The sequence below is a fragment of the Thamnophis sirtalis genome, unplaced genomic scaffold (genome assembly GCF_051295495.1).
Source record: "Thamnophis sirtalis isolate CommonGarterSnake01/CBP01778 unplaced genomic scaffold, rThaSir2_p1.2 scaffold_1, whole genome shotgun sequence".
Classification (NCBI taxonomy): domain Eukaryota; kingdom Metazoa; phylum Chordata; class Lepidosauria; order Squamata; family Natricidae; genus Thamnophis; species Thamnophis sirtalis.
The window spans coordinates 59,127,772-59,140,546 of record NW_028261381.1 but is presented as its reverse complement, the minus strand read 5'-3'; positions in this window follow the sequence as shown (position 1 = coordinate 59,140,546).

Below are 12,775 nucleotides of genomic sequence, written 5' to 3'. Positions count from 1 at the left end.
CATTTGGGGCATTTTGCATGAGACTCAAATTTCTTTCTCAAATTAAAAAACAAACAAACATGCCATTTAGCTCAACTCTGAAAATTATATAGCTGCCAATCATCCCTTGTAAATGATTCTATGGCTTTGCTGTGTCCATGATATTTAATGGTAGGCTTTATAGTTTATAGGGGTCCCCCCCCAGTCTTATGCTCTAATGCATCTTTTGTTTCCAATTTGTGTTTCTCTTACGAGTCAGCCCTTCTGAGGGACAGCTTGAGCTGTTTGTGTTGTTTGAAATAGGCAGGCAACTCGTTCAATTTTACCTTCAGTTACTAAAACAAAGTATGTTAGTTCTATAAATGGACAACAATGGTGTTTTGTTATGAAATGCCTTTTGACATATAGAAGAGCCACAGTCCTTAAACTTCCAAATATATTTCAGCATTCTATAAAAATGTCAAATTGCCTTGTTTTCTAGGAGCCTGTGCCTGTATTTCCAAGAATTTGGCTCCACAGAGCCTTTACCGAGTTGAAGAGATGAGATATTTATGACTTGTAACTATCACTCTGCATTTTAACTGTCAGCAAATTCTCAAACATTAAAAAGGGACATAATTATAAGAATGAAGAAAGATGGATAGAAAAGTGAACAGTTTTCAGATAGCCTGGCAAATTCTCCAAATAACATGGTATACTTGCTATATGGTAAGTATTTTGTCTAATTTATTTATTTTTAAATTGTCTTGAGGGGTCTAAACAGGTGTTGGGAAATGTTTTAGATAATAAACAAACAAGAAAATAGACAAATGTTGGTAGTTTTAAATATTGGGGCATTTATATCTCAGAGGACCTCCCATGGACTATGAATGCTAACATGGTTGCGAAGGAGGCACAGAAGAGGCTGTACTTCCTGAAAATGCTCAGGAAGATAAATCTATCCCAGCATCTACTTGTGTCCTACTATTGCAACACTGTTGAGAGTGTCCTGACATATGGCATTCTTGCCTGGTATGGGAGCAGCTCTGTAGCGGACAAAAAAGCTCTACAGAGAATCATTAAAACTGTCCAGAATATCATCAGGCTCCAGCTACCAGCCCTGGACGACATCTTCACATCTCGCTGTTTGAGGCCAACATTCTCAGAGACTCTTCCCTTCCTGCTTACAATCATTTTGGACTGTTGCCTTCTGGCAGAAGATAAAGAACAATTAAAACTCGGACCATACATCTTCTGAACAGTTTTTATCCCAGAGCTATAATTGCACACAACAATGAGCTAAAAGGTCACCATCAGTGAGCTGTTGGACAGCATTACTTGGTCTGTTGTGTGGATGCTTGGGTGATTTAGGGGTGGGGAATTTTTGGTGGGTGTGTTTGGGGATTGTGATGTATGTTGGGCCTGGTCTCTGGGTGTTATGTGAGTTTCATTGTAGGGGTATATGGTGTATATATGTACAATGACAATAACGTAACGTATAGTAAACACATAATGTTCTTCTTGCTTGGAAGATGATCAGTGTTTAATTATATTCATCAGCTTTTGTGTGAAAATGGCAAATAATCCACCATTTGCTGAATGCTAGCATGAGAGATGGTCAGTGAACTGCAGCCTCATTTTTTGATAAGTGGAATGAAGTGCAACCTTATTATCTGATGTAATAGTTATCTGTAAGAAGATTTTAATATCTGCCATCAAAATCGGAGTACTAGTTTCTAAATATAGCTCAGGGCATAGGTGTGCTGGATGGAGACTTGTGGGGGCTTGTGAAAGTTGCTTGGGAAGTTTTGGGGATGATCAGAACCTTTTAAAAAAAAACTTTGTAATTCCTAGAGGCTGTTGAGACAGTGCAGAGACAAAAGACCAAGAAAGTGGCTAGCCTATAACCCCAGGAGCAAAGGAACTACAAAGCAAACACACACCAAAGGCTGTAGCATAATCTGCCATAAAAGGGTGTAAGGATAGGAGTGTTCAGGGAATACAGGAAAAGGCAGGTTCATTCATGGCTAGCTGGTAGCATTAATCAAATTCACGTCTCGCAAGTAACTGGGTTGAATTCAACCATCAGGAATGGGAAAAGGAGAAGTCTTTGTTTTTCTAGAGAAAGACTTTTAATGCCCCATCATTTTTGACTGAAGAGCCCCAGAAACCTACTCTTGCTGAGTTCAATAAATCTATTGGAACTGTTTCCTAAAGCAACTTCCCTATTAACTGTCTTGTAGCATCAGGAGTCACTGTTATATCAATCCACAGTTGGATGACACTGAATGACATCTAAATGTTTGGAGGGTTCCCTCCCTCCCTCCACCCACCCCCACCCCCACCCAGGACTATCTCTTTGATTCCTTTCATTGCTTTAGAATTCAACCCACTGTTGAAATCACGATAATGAAGGAAAATAATATCAAGAGAAACAGTTCACACTGGCAAATACAATACACCCCCCCCCCCCCCCGCTATTAGTAGAACTATCTTGTCCTTCTTTCCAACCTAACTTGAAGAATAAGCTAACTGACCCTGGAGCACAGCAATATGACAGATTTAGCATCATATCTGAAATTGTTTCACCATAAGAGGAGATGAATTTCTCAATGCCTTCCCTTTAAACTTTCCCAGTTGGAATGGAGGAAAATCATTTCAGGGAAAGAGGGGAATTTTCTGTCTAAAAGGACACCTCTCTGCCAAATCTTAATCTTCCCCAATAAATAGTTAGTATTCATTCTTGGATATAAACTCATATCTGGATTAGGATAGAGTAAAACAATGTAATTTTAGACAGTTCCTGTGTTATGGGCTTTTAAGGCCTATTCCGTATTCTACAATTCACCCCTTTTTTAAAAAAAATGTTGGAAAAGCCGCATGTGATGCAATTTGCAACTTTTCCTGGTACAGAAAATGTTTTGGGACTTTTCTCTAAAATATACTTTGAAAAATACCCTATTACAATGTGTGCACATTTTAAGAAGGCAGCCACCCTATTATGCACCTTTTTCCTACATAACATCTATTAAAGTGGATTGAGATCCAAGAAAGCATATGTGATAACAGAATTAAGCTGGTTAGTCTGATTGTGTTTACTTTTCCCCCTCTTTTGTAGATGCATCATCACATAAATACACATTTTATATATTTTGGAGTAAAGAACAACCGAGGTTTGCACTCTGTATACTGCTGCCTGCCTATGTGAGGCATGCCAATTTTCTCCCACTGAAGGCTATAGTGGTTTTCTTCTGAATCCCTCCCCTTGGCACAACTCTTCTCCTGTAGTAGCAGTTGCAGGATGCAAATAAGAGTAGACTTTGAGAGATAATTAAACTCTCCATGGTCAACCAAATGATTATGTGATACCACAGTCATGATTTTCCTGGAATTCTTCATACCATATACTTGATTCTACATTCAGCTAGACAGTGCAGCTGTTATCAGACACAACAATGGAGGAAATCCACGTTCTTTCCCAGAAAACTGAAGCAATATTTCATATTCTAACAAAAGAATGAAAAGGAAATATTCCATGGGGGAAAATTATTCTCAGCAAAGTTTAAAGGCGAATTGTTTGGGGTGAGAGGTAAGCAAATTGGGTCTAATGCAAGATTTATTTTTATTTCATTTAATTATATTAAAGTTTATAAATAGCTCAAGGTGGCAAACATACACAGTACTCCTTCTGCCTCCTATTTTCCTTACAAGAAGACTGGTGTGTGTGTGTGTGTGTGTGTGTGTGTGTGTGTGTGTGTGTGTGTGTGTGTGTGTGCATGAGAGAGTATGTGTGTGTGTGTGTTGAGCTGAAAGAGAGTGATTAGCGCAAAGTCACTTAGCTGGCTTTCATGCCTAGAATTCACAGCCTTATGCCTTCTAATCTGGTGCCTTACTCATTAGTTCATACTGGTTCTAAATATCAGTGGTATTCAGAATGTAATCTGTAATGCATTATTTTTTTCTTGCTCCTTTCTTTATGGATAAGCAATGAAAAAAATTAAAATGTCAATTCATCATGTCCTCCATAGTTAGTCATGTAATCAAATCATTCTGCCCTGTTCCCTAGTCATTTCTGCTTAGTTCAATGGTCTTAGACGTCATCTTTCAGTATATAAATATTTATTCTTTGGGTACACATACAAGAAAATATACTGTGTGCATAATGTGCTGCAGCAAGACAGAATATGTAAATATTTAATAAACAGGTCAAGACAATACCAAGAATTAGAGATTCTTCTAAAGCTTAATGTGAGGCCACAAGTTCTGTTAACAGATAATCAAAAGACACATAGCTGCTAATTCTGGACCTTGTATCTGCAACTTCCCAGTTGTGGGGATATAAAATTTAGAACATATATGGACAACCAAATAATTTCAAGGGAGTTCAGTTCCTGGTCTTAAATTGCCATAGGATCTTAACTGAATGTAAGGTCATGGGTAAGATTGCTTGTACATTTTTGAACAAGGCCTCTTACAACTAATTCATTTAGTGACCATTCAAAGATACAAAGGCACTGAAAAAAGTGACTTATGATCATTTTCACACTTACAATAATTGCAGCATCTCCATGGTCACATGATGAAAAATCAGATGCTTGGCAACTGATTCATATTTATGATGTTTCATTCAGGGGTGGGTTTCAATTTTTTACTATTGGTCCTGTGGGCGTGCCTTATTTTGTGGGCGCAGCTTGACAAATTTATGTTTCAGATTGGAGATGGGAAATAAAATATGCTGTAAAACTTTTTTTTTTAAAAAAAAAGGCCAAAGAAAGCAGTAACCTGAGCCGTGCAGGAGAGCTGGAGGGTCCAAAGAGTGTGTGGTTTTGTTCACTGCCTGTGAACTCCGGGGGTGGGGGTGGGCATCAGCCGAGCAAGCAAGCCAGCAATCTGCCAGCTGCTGAGCATTCGGCTCATGAGTAAACTTGCAGATTAGAGGCAGCCGGCAGATCCTGGCACATTCGCTTGGCTGCTTGCACCCCCCCCCCCCCCAGCTCACAGGCAGCAAATGAAATTGTCACTTCCTGCCTCTGTGCATCGAGGAGGCAGGGAGGTTCGATCTCACTTAGGAGGCAATGGTTGCAAAGCCTCGGGGCTCCCTAAGCAGCCCATGCTGCTTACCTGTGTGTAGGCACTAGGAGGCAGTTCTTTGGATGCACGCAGTGAAGACAAAGCAGGGCGAGCATCGGAACGAGTTGGTTCAGGGGCGTGGCCAGCCAGCCATCACTACTGGTTTGGTGACCCACGCCCAATTACCACTACCTGTTCTCCCGAACCGGTTCCAACTTGGAGCAACCCACCTCTGGTTTCATTATCCCAGAGTCATCTAATCCCCTTTTGCAGACTTCTGACAAGCAAAGTCAATGGGGAAGCCAGATTCACTGAACAACTGTATTAGTAACTTAACAATTACAGTGATTCACTTAATAACTGTGGCCAAAGTGGGACAAAATTCACTTAACAAATGTCTCAGTAGTATTTGGGCACATTTGTGGTTATAAGTCAAGGACTACCCATGCTGTATGGGGGAGAAAACAATCACAGTATTTGCATATCCTTGGCATTGTAATGGCAGATGTCTTTCTAATTCTGGCTTTTATGTACTATTCTGGGAGGTACTGTTCTCTAAATGTAGATTACACTGCCACCTCAATAGCTAACAACAGTGCCTAAATAATACTTTTATTTACTTTATCTCACGTGCATTATTATATTTTCACAGGTCAAAGCTTGGCTCTGCAAACTGATAAGGTAGCATATGAGCTCATGTTTACTTATTGAAAATAGGTCGAGGATCAAGAGAAGGGAAAGGAAGGGAAGGCTACAAAAACAAACTTATGGGGATAACTAAATGAAGTAACTTTTCACAGATTTCATGATGCTGGATAACTGTCTTATAACCCTGTCAAGCTTGTGGAGAAATACAGCTGACTTTGATCATCACTTTATTCAATGATATTCCATGGTCATGATTATTTAATGTGAGCAATGTTTTCCAGCTTAGTGTGTGTATCATATACAAACACACATACACATATGGCACTTTTGCTTTAATGTCATTTCATTTGAATTCTGACATAGTTGATTGAGCTATTACTATTAGTAAAAGTGGAATAAACCTTGCCTTAGGGTAGTAGTCTCTCAAAATAGAATTTTCTTGTTCTTACAATTTACTATCCACTGCTTAAATTCCCTTTGTGTTGCAGCCAGTGCTTAGAATAATATTTGTATATGCATATTTATGAGAGTTAGTTCTATTGAAAAGATTGTTTTGCTTCCTTATAAACATACATGGGGCTGAGGTGTGGCTATGGAATAAAACCATAATCATAGCCACCATCTCTAGAAGATTTTGCCTGCTTTGGAATAGAGCCCAAGCTTCTGTTCCAAATTAGTCAAAATCTTTGTAAGATGAATTTCTGGCTATCTCTGCATCTTACAAGGAAAACAATACAGCATCATGTGCACCAATGTTACAGCTTGTTCCACACAGTAGTGTGAGCAGTGTTGTGACTTTGGAAACCATTTTTTGGCCAAGTCTCTTAGATATTTACATGGGTATTTAAAAGTAGGTGTGACACAAATGGGAATAAACCTTCTGCAAGACTTGTCTAGCTTGCAGAATGTAGGATGCTTGTTGTCTTATATAAATAGGTACTCTTAATTAACAGCTGTTGCAGGCTTCCAATTTATTGCACAATAATGCACATGGAATTCTGAAATCTTCCCTCCAGGTAGTTTCTTCAGCTGGGTATCATGTCAGCTGCAATAATCATTTATTGGAATATGGTTCCAATCAGTCAAACATATTGGATGCTGCTTGTATAATAAATTTTAAAGAGTGATCACACATACACACACACACACACACACACACACACACACATCCCAAAAGGTTAATTGAATCAAGTGCTGACACTGATATTATCCATCTGTGGGCACAAAGGCAAAAAAAGTGGATTTCAAAATAGATGAAGAAACCCAGCATAATTGATTAATGAAGAAAAGGACACAAATAATTTGGAGTGAGATATGATTAGACTTTTGCAAGACCTCAAAGAGGTCTTTCTATATTATTCTATATTATTTCTATATTATTTTTCATCAAAATAACCTCCTCCACACTACTGCTACTACTACAACAACTGGTGGGGTTTCATAAGGTTCCATCTTAAGCCCATTACTCTTCAATATATTCATAAATGACTTGAATGAAGGAACAGAAGGGGAACTCATCAAATTTGCAGATGACACTAAGCTGGCAGGAATAGCCAACACCCCAGAAGATAAGCTCGGGATCCAAAAAGATATCTTGACAAATTTAAACAACAGGCCCTATCCAACAGAATGAAATTTAATGTGGAGAAAAGCAAGGTTTTATACTTAGGCAGGAAAAAACCAAAAGTACAAGTACAGATTAGGTGAAATCTAACTCAAAAACAGTAACTGTGAGAGGGACCTCTGAATCCTAGTGGATAATCATTTAAATATGAGCCACTTAAATATGAGTGTGTGGCAGCAGCCAAAATAACTAATATAATCCTTTGTTGTATAAACAGAGGCATAGAATCAAAATCAGGTGAAGTATTAGTACCGCTTTAAAAAACCTTAGTAAGACCACACCTGGAATATGCCATCCAGTTTTGGTCACTATATTATAAACAGAGATGTTGAGATATTGGAAAAAGTGCAGAGAAGAGCAACTAAGATGATTATAGACCTGGAGACAAAAACATAGGAAGAATGGTTGTAGGAATTGGGTATGACTAGTCTAGAGAAAGAAGGGCTAGGGGTGACATGATAGCAGTATTCCAGTATTTGAGGGGCTGTCACAAAGAAGAGGGGCCAATTATTTTCAAAAGCACCACAAGGCAATACAAGAAATAATGGATAGAAACTAATCAAGGAGAGAAGTAACCTGGAATTAAAGAGAAACTTCCTAACAGTGAGGACAATTAATCAGTGGAAACAGTTTCCCTTCAGAGGTTGTAGGTGCTTCATCACTAGAGGTTTTTAAAAACAGACAAGCCACTTGTTTGAAATGGTATAGGGCACAGGTGTCAAACTCATAGCATCACGTTGCCATCACATGACTATTTGCAATGTTTTTTCCATTCGTGGAACTAGGGTGGGTTTGGCCTGCAAGTGGTGCATTTGGCCCGTGGGCTGCCAGTTTGACACCCCTGGCATAGGGTCTCTTGCTTGAGCAGGGGTTGGACTAGAAGACCTCCAAGGTCCCTTCCAGCTCTATTCTGATTTAAAAATTGAAACAAAAGCATCCTGCAGGGATAACATTAATCAATGTCTATATAGGTAGCTTGAGAGAATGGGTTTTATAAGATTTAGAGAACAATGTTCTTACTGAAGCTAAAGATATCAAGAAATAACCTCCGACGTTGAGTGTTTTTCTATTTAAGATGAATTTTCCTTAGCATCCTAAAAGAAATCCACCTCTAATATTTCATGTCCTATTGAGTATAAGTAACAGTCTTAGAAATAGCAGGGGGGAATTGATTACATGGTACACCTGTGGTGTACTACTGAGTCCTCAAGCTAAAACTCAGTATTTTGTATATCTGTATTAGCCGAGATCTGTATATGTTGTACTTGCTTTCTTAACTAGCAAGTTAAATATATTTCTGATTTTGGATGTGTTTAAATGCCTTCCATTCTGATTCACCCATCAGTTAGAGTGTTTTGAAAGAAATACATAAAATTTAAAAGCATTCAAACACACTGGAATTCATCTGAAATTTGCAACCAGTGGACTTGTTTCACTTTATATAAATAAGAAGCCCACAATCAGATGTTAGTGGTGTGTTTCTTGTGTAACATTTTAAGCTTAATGTTTGTAATTGAATATAATTCTTAGTCACATTCTTGTTTCTATAATCAGATTTGGATATGGAGTGTTTTTTCAAGGTGATGCAATGTACACATTGCAACTGGCATGTTGAAGCAAGTGCTTCTGTCCTTATCTACATCTTCCTTATAAGTCTCTCCAGATCAGGCAGGGTGTAACACTGCATTACCTGGGTAGCTAAATATTATTGGCAAGGACAAAGACAGGACAATTCTCCTTTTTTGTGGGTAATATATAGAAAGATTATTCAACAATATGCTTGCAATTCTTCTTATTTTTCCTACTTTTTTGTAGGCAGAAATCCATAATTAGTTTCATCAGATTTTGAAAGAAATAATATGTATTAATACAATATCTAAAGTTCATAAGCTGAAGTTGTAAAGACTTAATGAAGATATGTAAAACTGACCTGAACCATATACATTGGTTTCTTAGTTTATCTCTTGGCATTTTGCTCATCTGAGGAAACCTATGACATTCCAATTATTACTGAATTATTATTCCCAGCTAGGCCTGCTGAGGTGGTTGGGGATCATCGTTCAGAAACATTTAAAGAGAAATGAGGTTTTCTGGATTCTATGAATTAAAAAAAGACAAGACCTGGAAATAATGATAAAACCTAGTTGAGATCAGCCTCTTCTTTTCGCCCTTCCCTCTACATACAATGCATGGTATCTTTTTAAGATCTCCCCCCCCCCCATTTCAATCTATTTCACTGAATAAGAAGCATATTAAGAGTTGGTCATTCTCTTTTTCAATGTGAAGCCATGATTAGCTGTTATCACTGCACAAAAAATGTAGGCTTTAGACATGTCTCTACAAGGACTTTGCCATTCTGCCTTGTTTTGATTCACGAGGAACACCTTGTCACTAACTATTGAGGCTTGACTTTCGGAGACCAAACCACTCGTATTCCTCTCGGAGCAGTGGAGTTGTGATCTTGGTTTGAGGGGTAGTGAGATCTTACCCCTGTCATGGTCGGACCACTACCTACTGAGGCTTGACTTTCAGAGACCAAACCCCCACTGTAGGGAGGAGGAACCGATTAGGTGGTTCCACCCCAGGCGACTTATGGACCCTTTGGGGTTCCAGACGGAGCTTGGGGTTATTCCTGATACTCTCGCCCGCAGTCCGGCGGAGACTCTGGTTGCTGCCTGGAACTCGGCAGCGACGAAGTCTCTTAACCAGATTGCGCCTCTATGGCCGCTCCGAGGCAGTGGATCCCGGAGGGCTCCTTGGTTTACTGAGGAACTCCAGGAGAAGAAGTGCCAAAGGAGACGCCTAGAGCACTTATGGAGGTCCAGTAAATCTGAATCGAACCGAGCACTTTTAACAACCTGCACCAGAGAGTACATTCGGGCAATTAGGATGTCTAAGAGAACACATATTGCCTCTCTGGTTGCGTCTGCCGAGTCGCGCCCAGCCGCCCTGTTTAGGATAACCCGTTCCCTCCTAAATAGGAGGGATACGGGCAATCCACTGCAGGGCAGGGCTGAGGATTACGTCCAATTCTTCGCAGACAAGGCTGCTCGGTTCCGGGCGGACCTGGACTCCAATTCTGCAGAACCAGCCAAGGCACTAAGGGATAATCTGGTAAACCATCGCTGGATTGATTTTCAGGCTGTTACCCCTGAGGATGTGGACAAGGCGATGAGAGCTGTAGGTGCCTCCACATGTGTGCTGGACCCGTGCCCCTCCTGGCTGGTTGTAAACAGCAGAGAGGTGACACGAGGCTGGATCCAGGCGGTTGTTACCGCCTCTCTATGGGAGGGGGTCTTTCCCCCCGCTTTAAAGGCGGCGGTGGTGAGACCCCTCCTGAAGAAACCATCCTTGGATCCAGCAGTTTTAAATAACTATCGTCCGGTCTCCAACCTCCCCTTTGTGGGGAAGGTTGTTGAGAAGGTGGTGGCCTTTCAGCTCCAGCGGTCCTTGGAGGAAGCCAGCTATCTCGATCCGTTCCAGTCAGGCTTCAGACCTGGCTGCAGCACAGAAACCGCTTTGGTCGCGTTGACCGATGATCTCTGGAGAGCCAGGGATGGAGGCCACGCCTCCATCTGGTGCTCCTTGACCTCTCGGCGGCTTTCGATACCATCAACCATGGTATCCTTCTGCGACGACTGCGGGAGGTGGGGGTGGGAGGCGCTGTTTTACAGTGGTTCTCCTCTTACCTCTCGGACAGGTCGCAGTCGGTGTTAGTCGGGGAGCAGAGATCGACCCCTAGGCCCCTAACGTATGGGTTGCCGCAGGGTTCGGTCCTGTCCCCCCTTCTTTTCAACATTTACATGAAACCGCTGGGTGAGATCATCCAATGGCACGGGATAAAATACCACCAGTATGCGGACGATACACAGTTGTATCTGTCCGCCCCGTGCCAACTCAACGAAGCGATGGATGTGATGAGCCAGGGTCTTGAGGCTGTTAAAGACTGGATGAGGGTTAACAAGCTTGTGCTCAATCCAGAAAAGACCGAGCGGCTGTTGTGTTTCCCTCCCGCGAATTGGCCAAGTGTTCCATCTCTCAGGCTGGGGGGGTCAAATTTTACGCCCCTCAGACAGGGTTCATAACTTGGGAGTCCTCCTGGACCCACAGCTGACTTTCGAACATCACCTATCAGCTGTGACCAGGGGGGCATTTGCCCAGGTCCGCCTGGTGCAACAGTTGCATCCCTACCTGAACCGGGAGGCCCTCACAACAGTCACTCATGCCCTTGTGACCTCTAGGCTGGAGTACTGCAATGTGCTCTACATGGGGCTGCCCTTGAAGAGCATTCGGCGACTGCAGCTGGTCCAGAATGCGGCCGCGCGAGCGATCGTGGGTGCACCTCGTTTCACCCACGTAACACCTATCCTCCACGAGCTGCACTGGCTGCCTGTTGATCTCCAGGTGTGATTCAAGGTGCTACTTATCACCTACAAAGCCCTTCATGGTACTGGACCTGGGTACTTGAGAGACCGCCTACTGCCAATTACCTCCACTAGACTGATACGATCGCATAGATTAGGCCTCCTCCGAATTCCATCATCCAGCCAGTGTAGACTGGCAACTACTCGGAGGAGAGCCTTCTCGGCGGCTGCTCCAACCCTCTGGAACGAACTCCCCGTGGAGATCCAGACCCTCACCACCCTCCAGTCCTTCCGCGCCACCCTAAAGATCTGGCTGTCCCGGCTGGCCTGGGGTTAAGATCCTAACCCCACTCGAATTGTGTGACTGTTGTGTTTTTTTTAATATGATGTATTGTCTTTATGTTGGAAATTGTTTTTCCTTCCCCCTCCCCCTTTTTGAACTGTGAGCCGCCCTGAGTCCCCCCAGGGAAAAGGGCGGCATACAAATAAAGGGAAAATGAAAATGAAATGAAATGAAATATATAGACAAATTTTACTCTGCTTAAGAGAAGAGAGCTTTCCAGCATGTCTTTTCACTTTTGAATGGAATCTAACTTAGACTGGCTGCAAGAAGCATATGAAACAATGAATAAGTATGTGTGGCATGACCCTTGAGCCCCAGCCTAATGGCTTTTTATCAGTCTAAGAACAGAGCTATATTCACTCCAACCGGGAAGCAATAGCTCGGTTTTTTTCAAAACCAAAATCTTTTGCAAAAGATTATTTGCTTAGACAGGGTTCATGCTGAGAGGCTTCCAAAGATTCATTTTCTATTACCAAGCCTTGAAAGAAGGTTTCAATGTTCCCAAGAAGCATTTGTCTTCAATAATATGGCAGGGAAGATGCCTAGAACAATATACATTTGACTGTGTGTGCATTTGGTGGTGTTGCAAAAGAACCACAACTATTATCTAGATGTTAGACTGCTAGATAATTTTTTCCAGCAAATCTCATCCCTTCAGATTATATCTATATTTAGAATTTGGAAACTGTCCCAAGGGAGATTTTCTTATGCATTTTCCCTACTTAATATGGACTGAAAAGTCTGCATATTTCCTACATCTATCTCTGA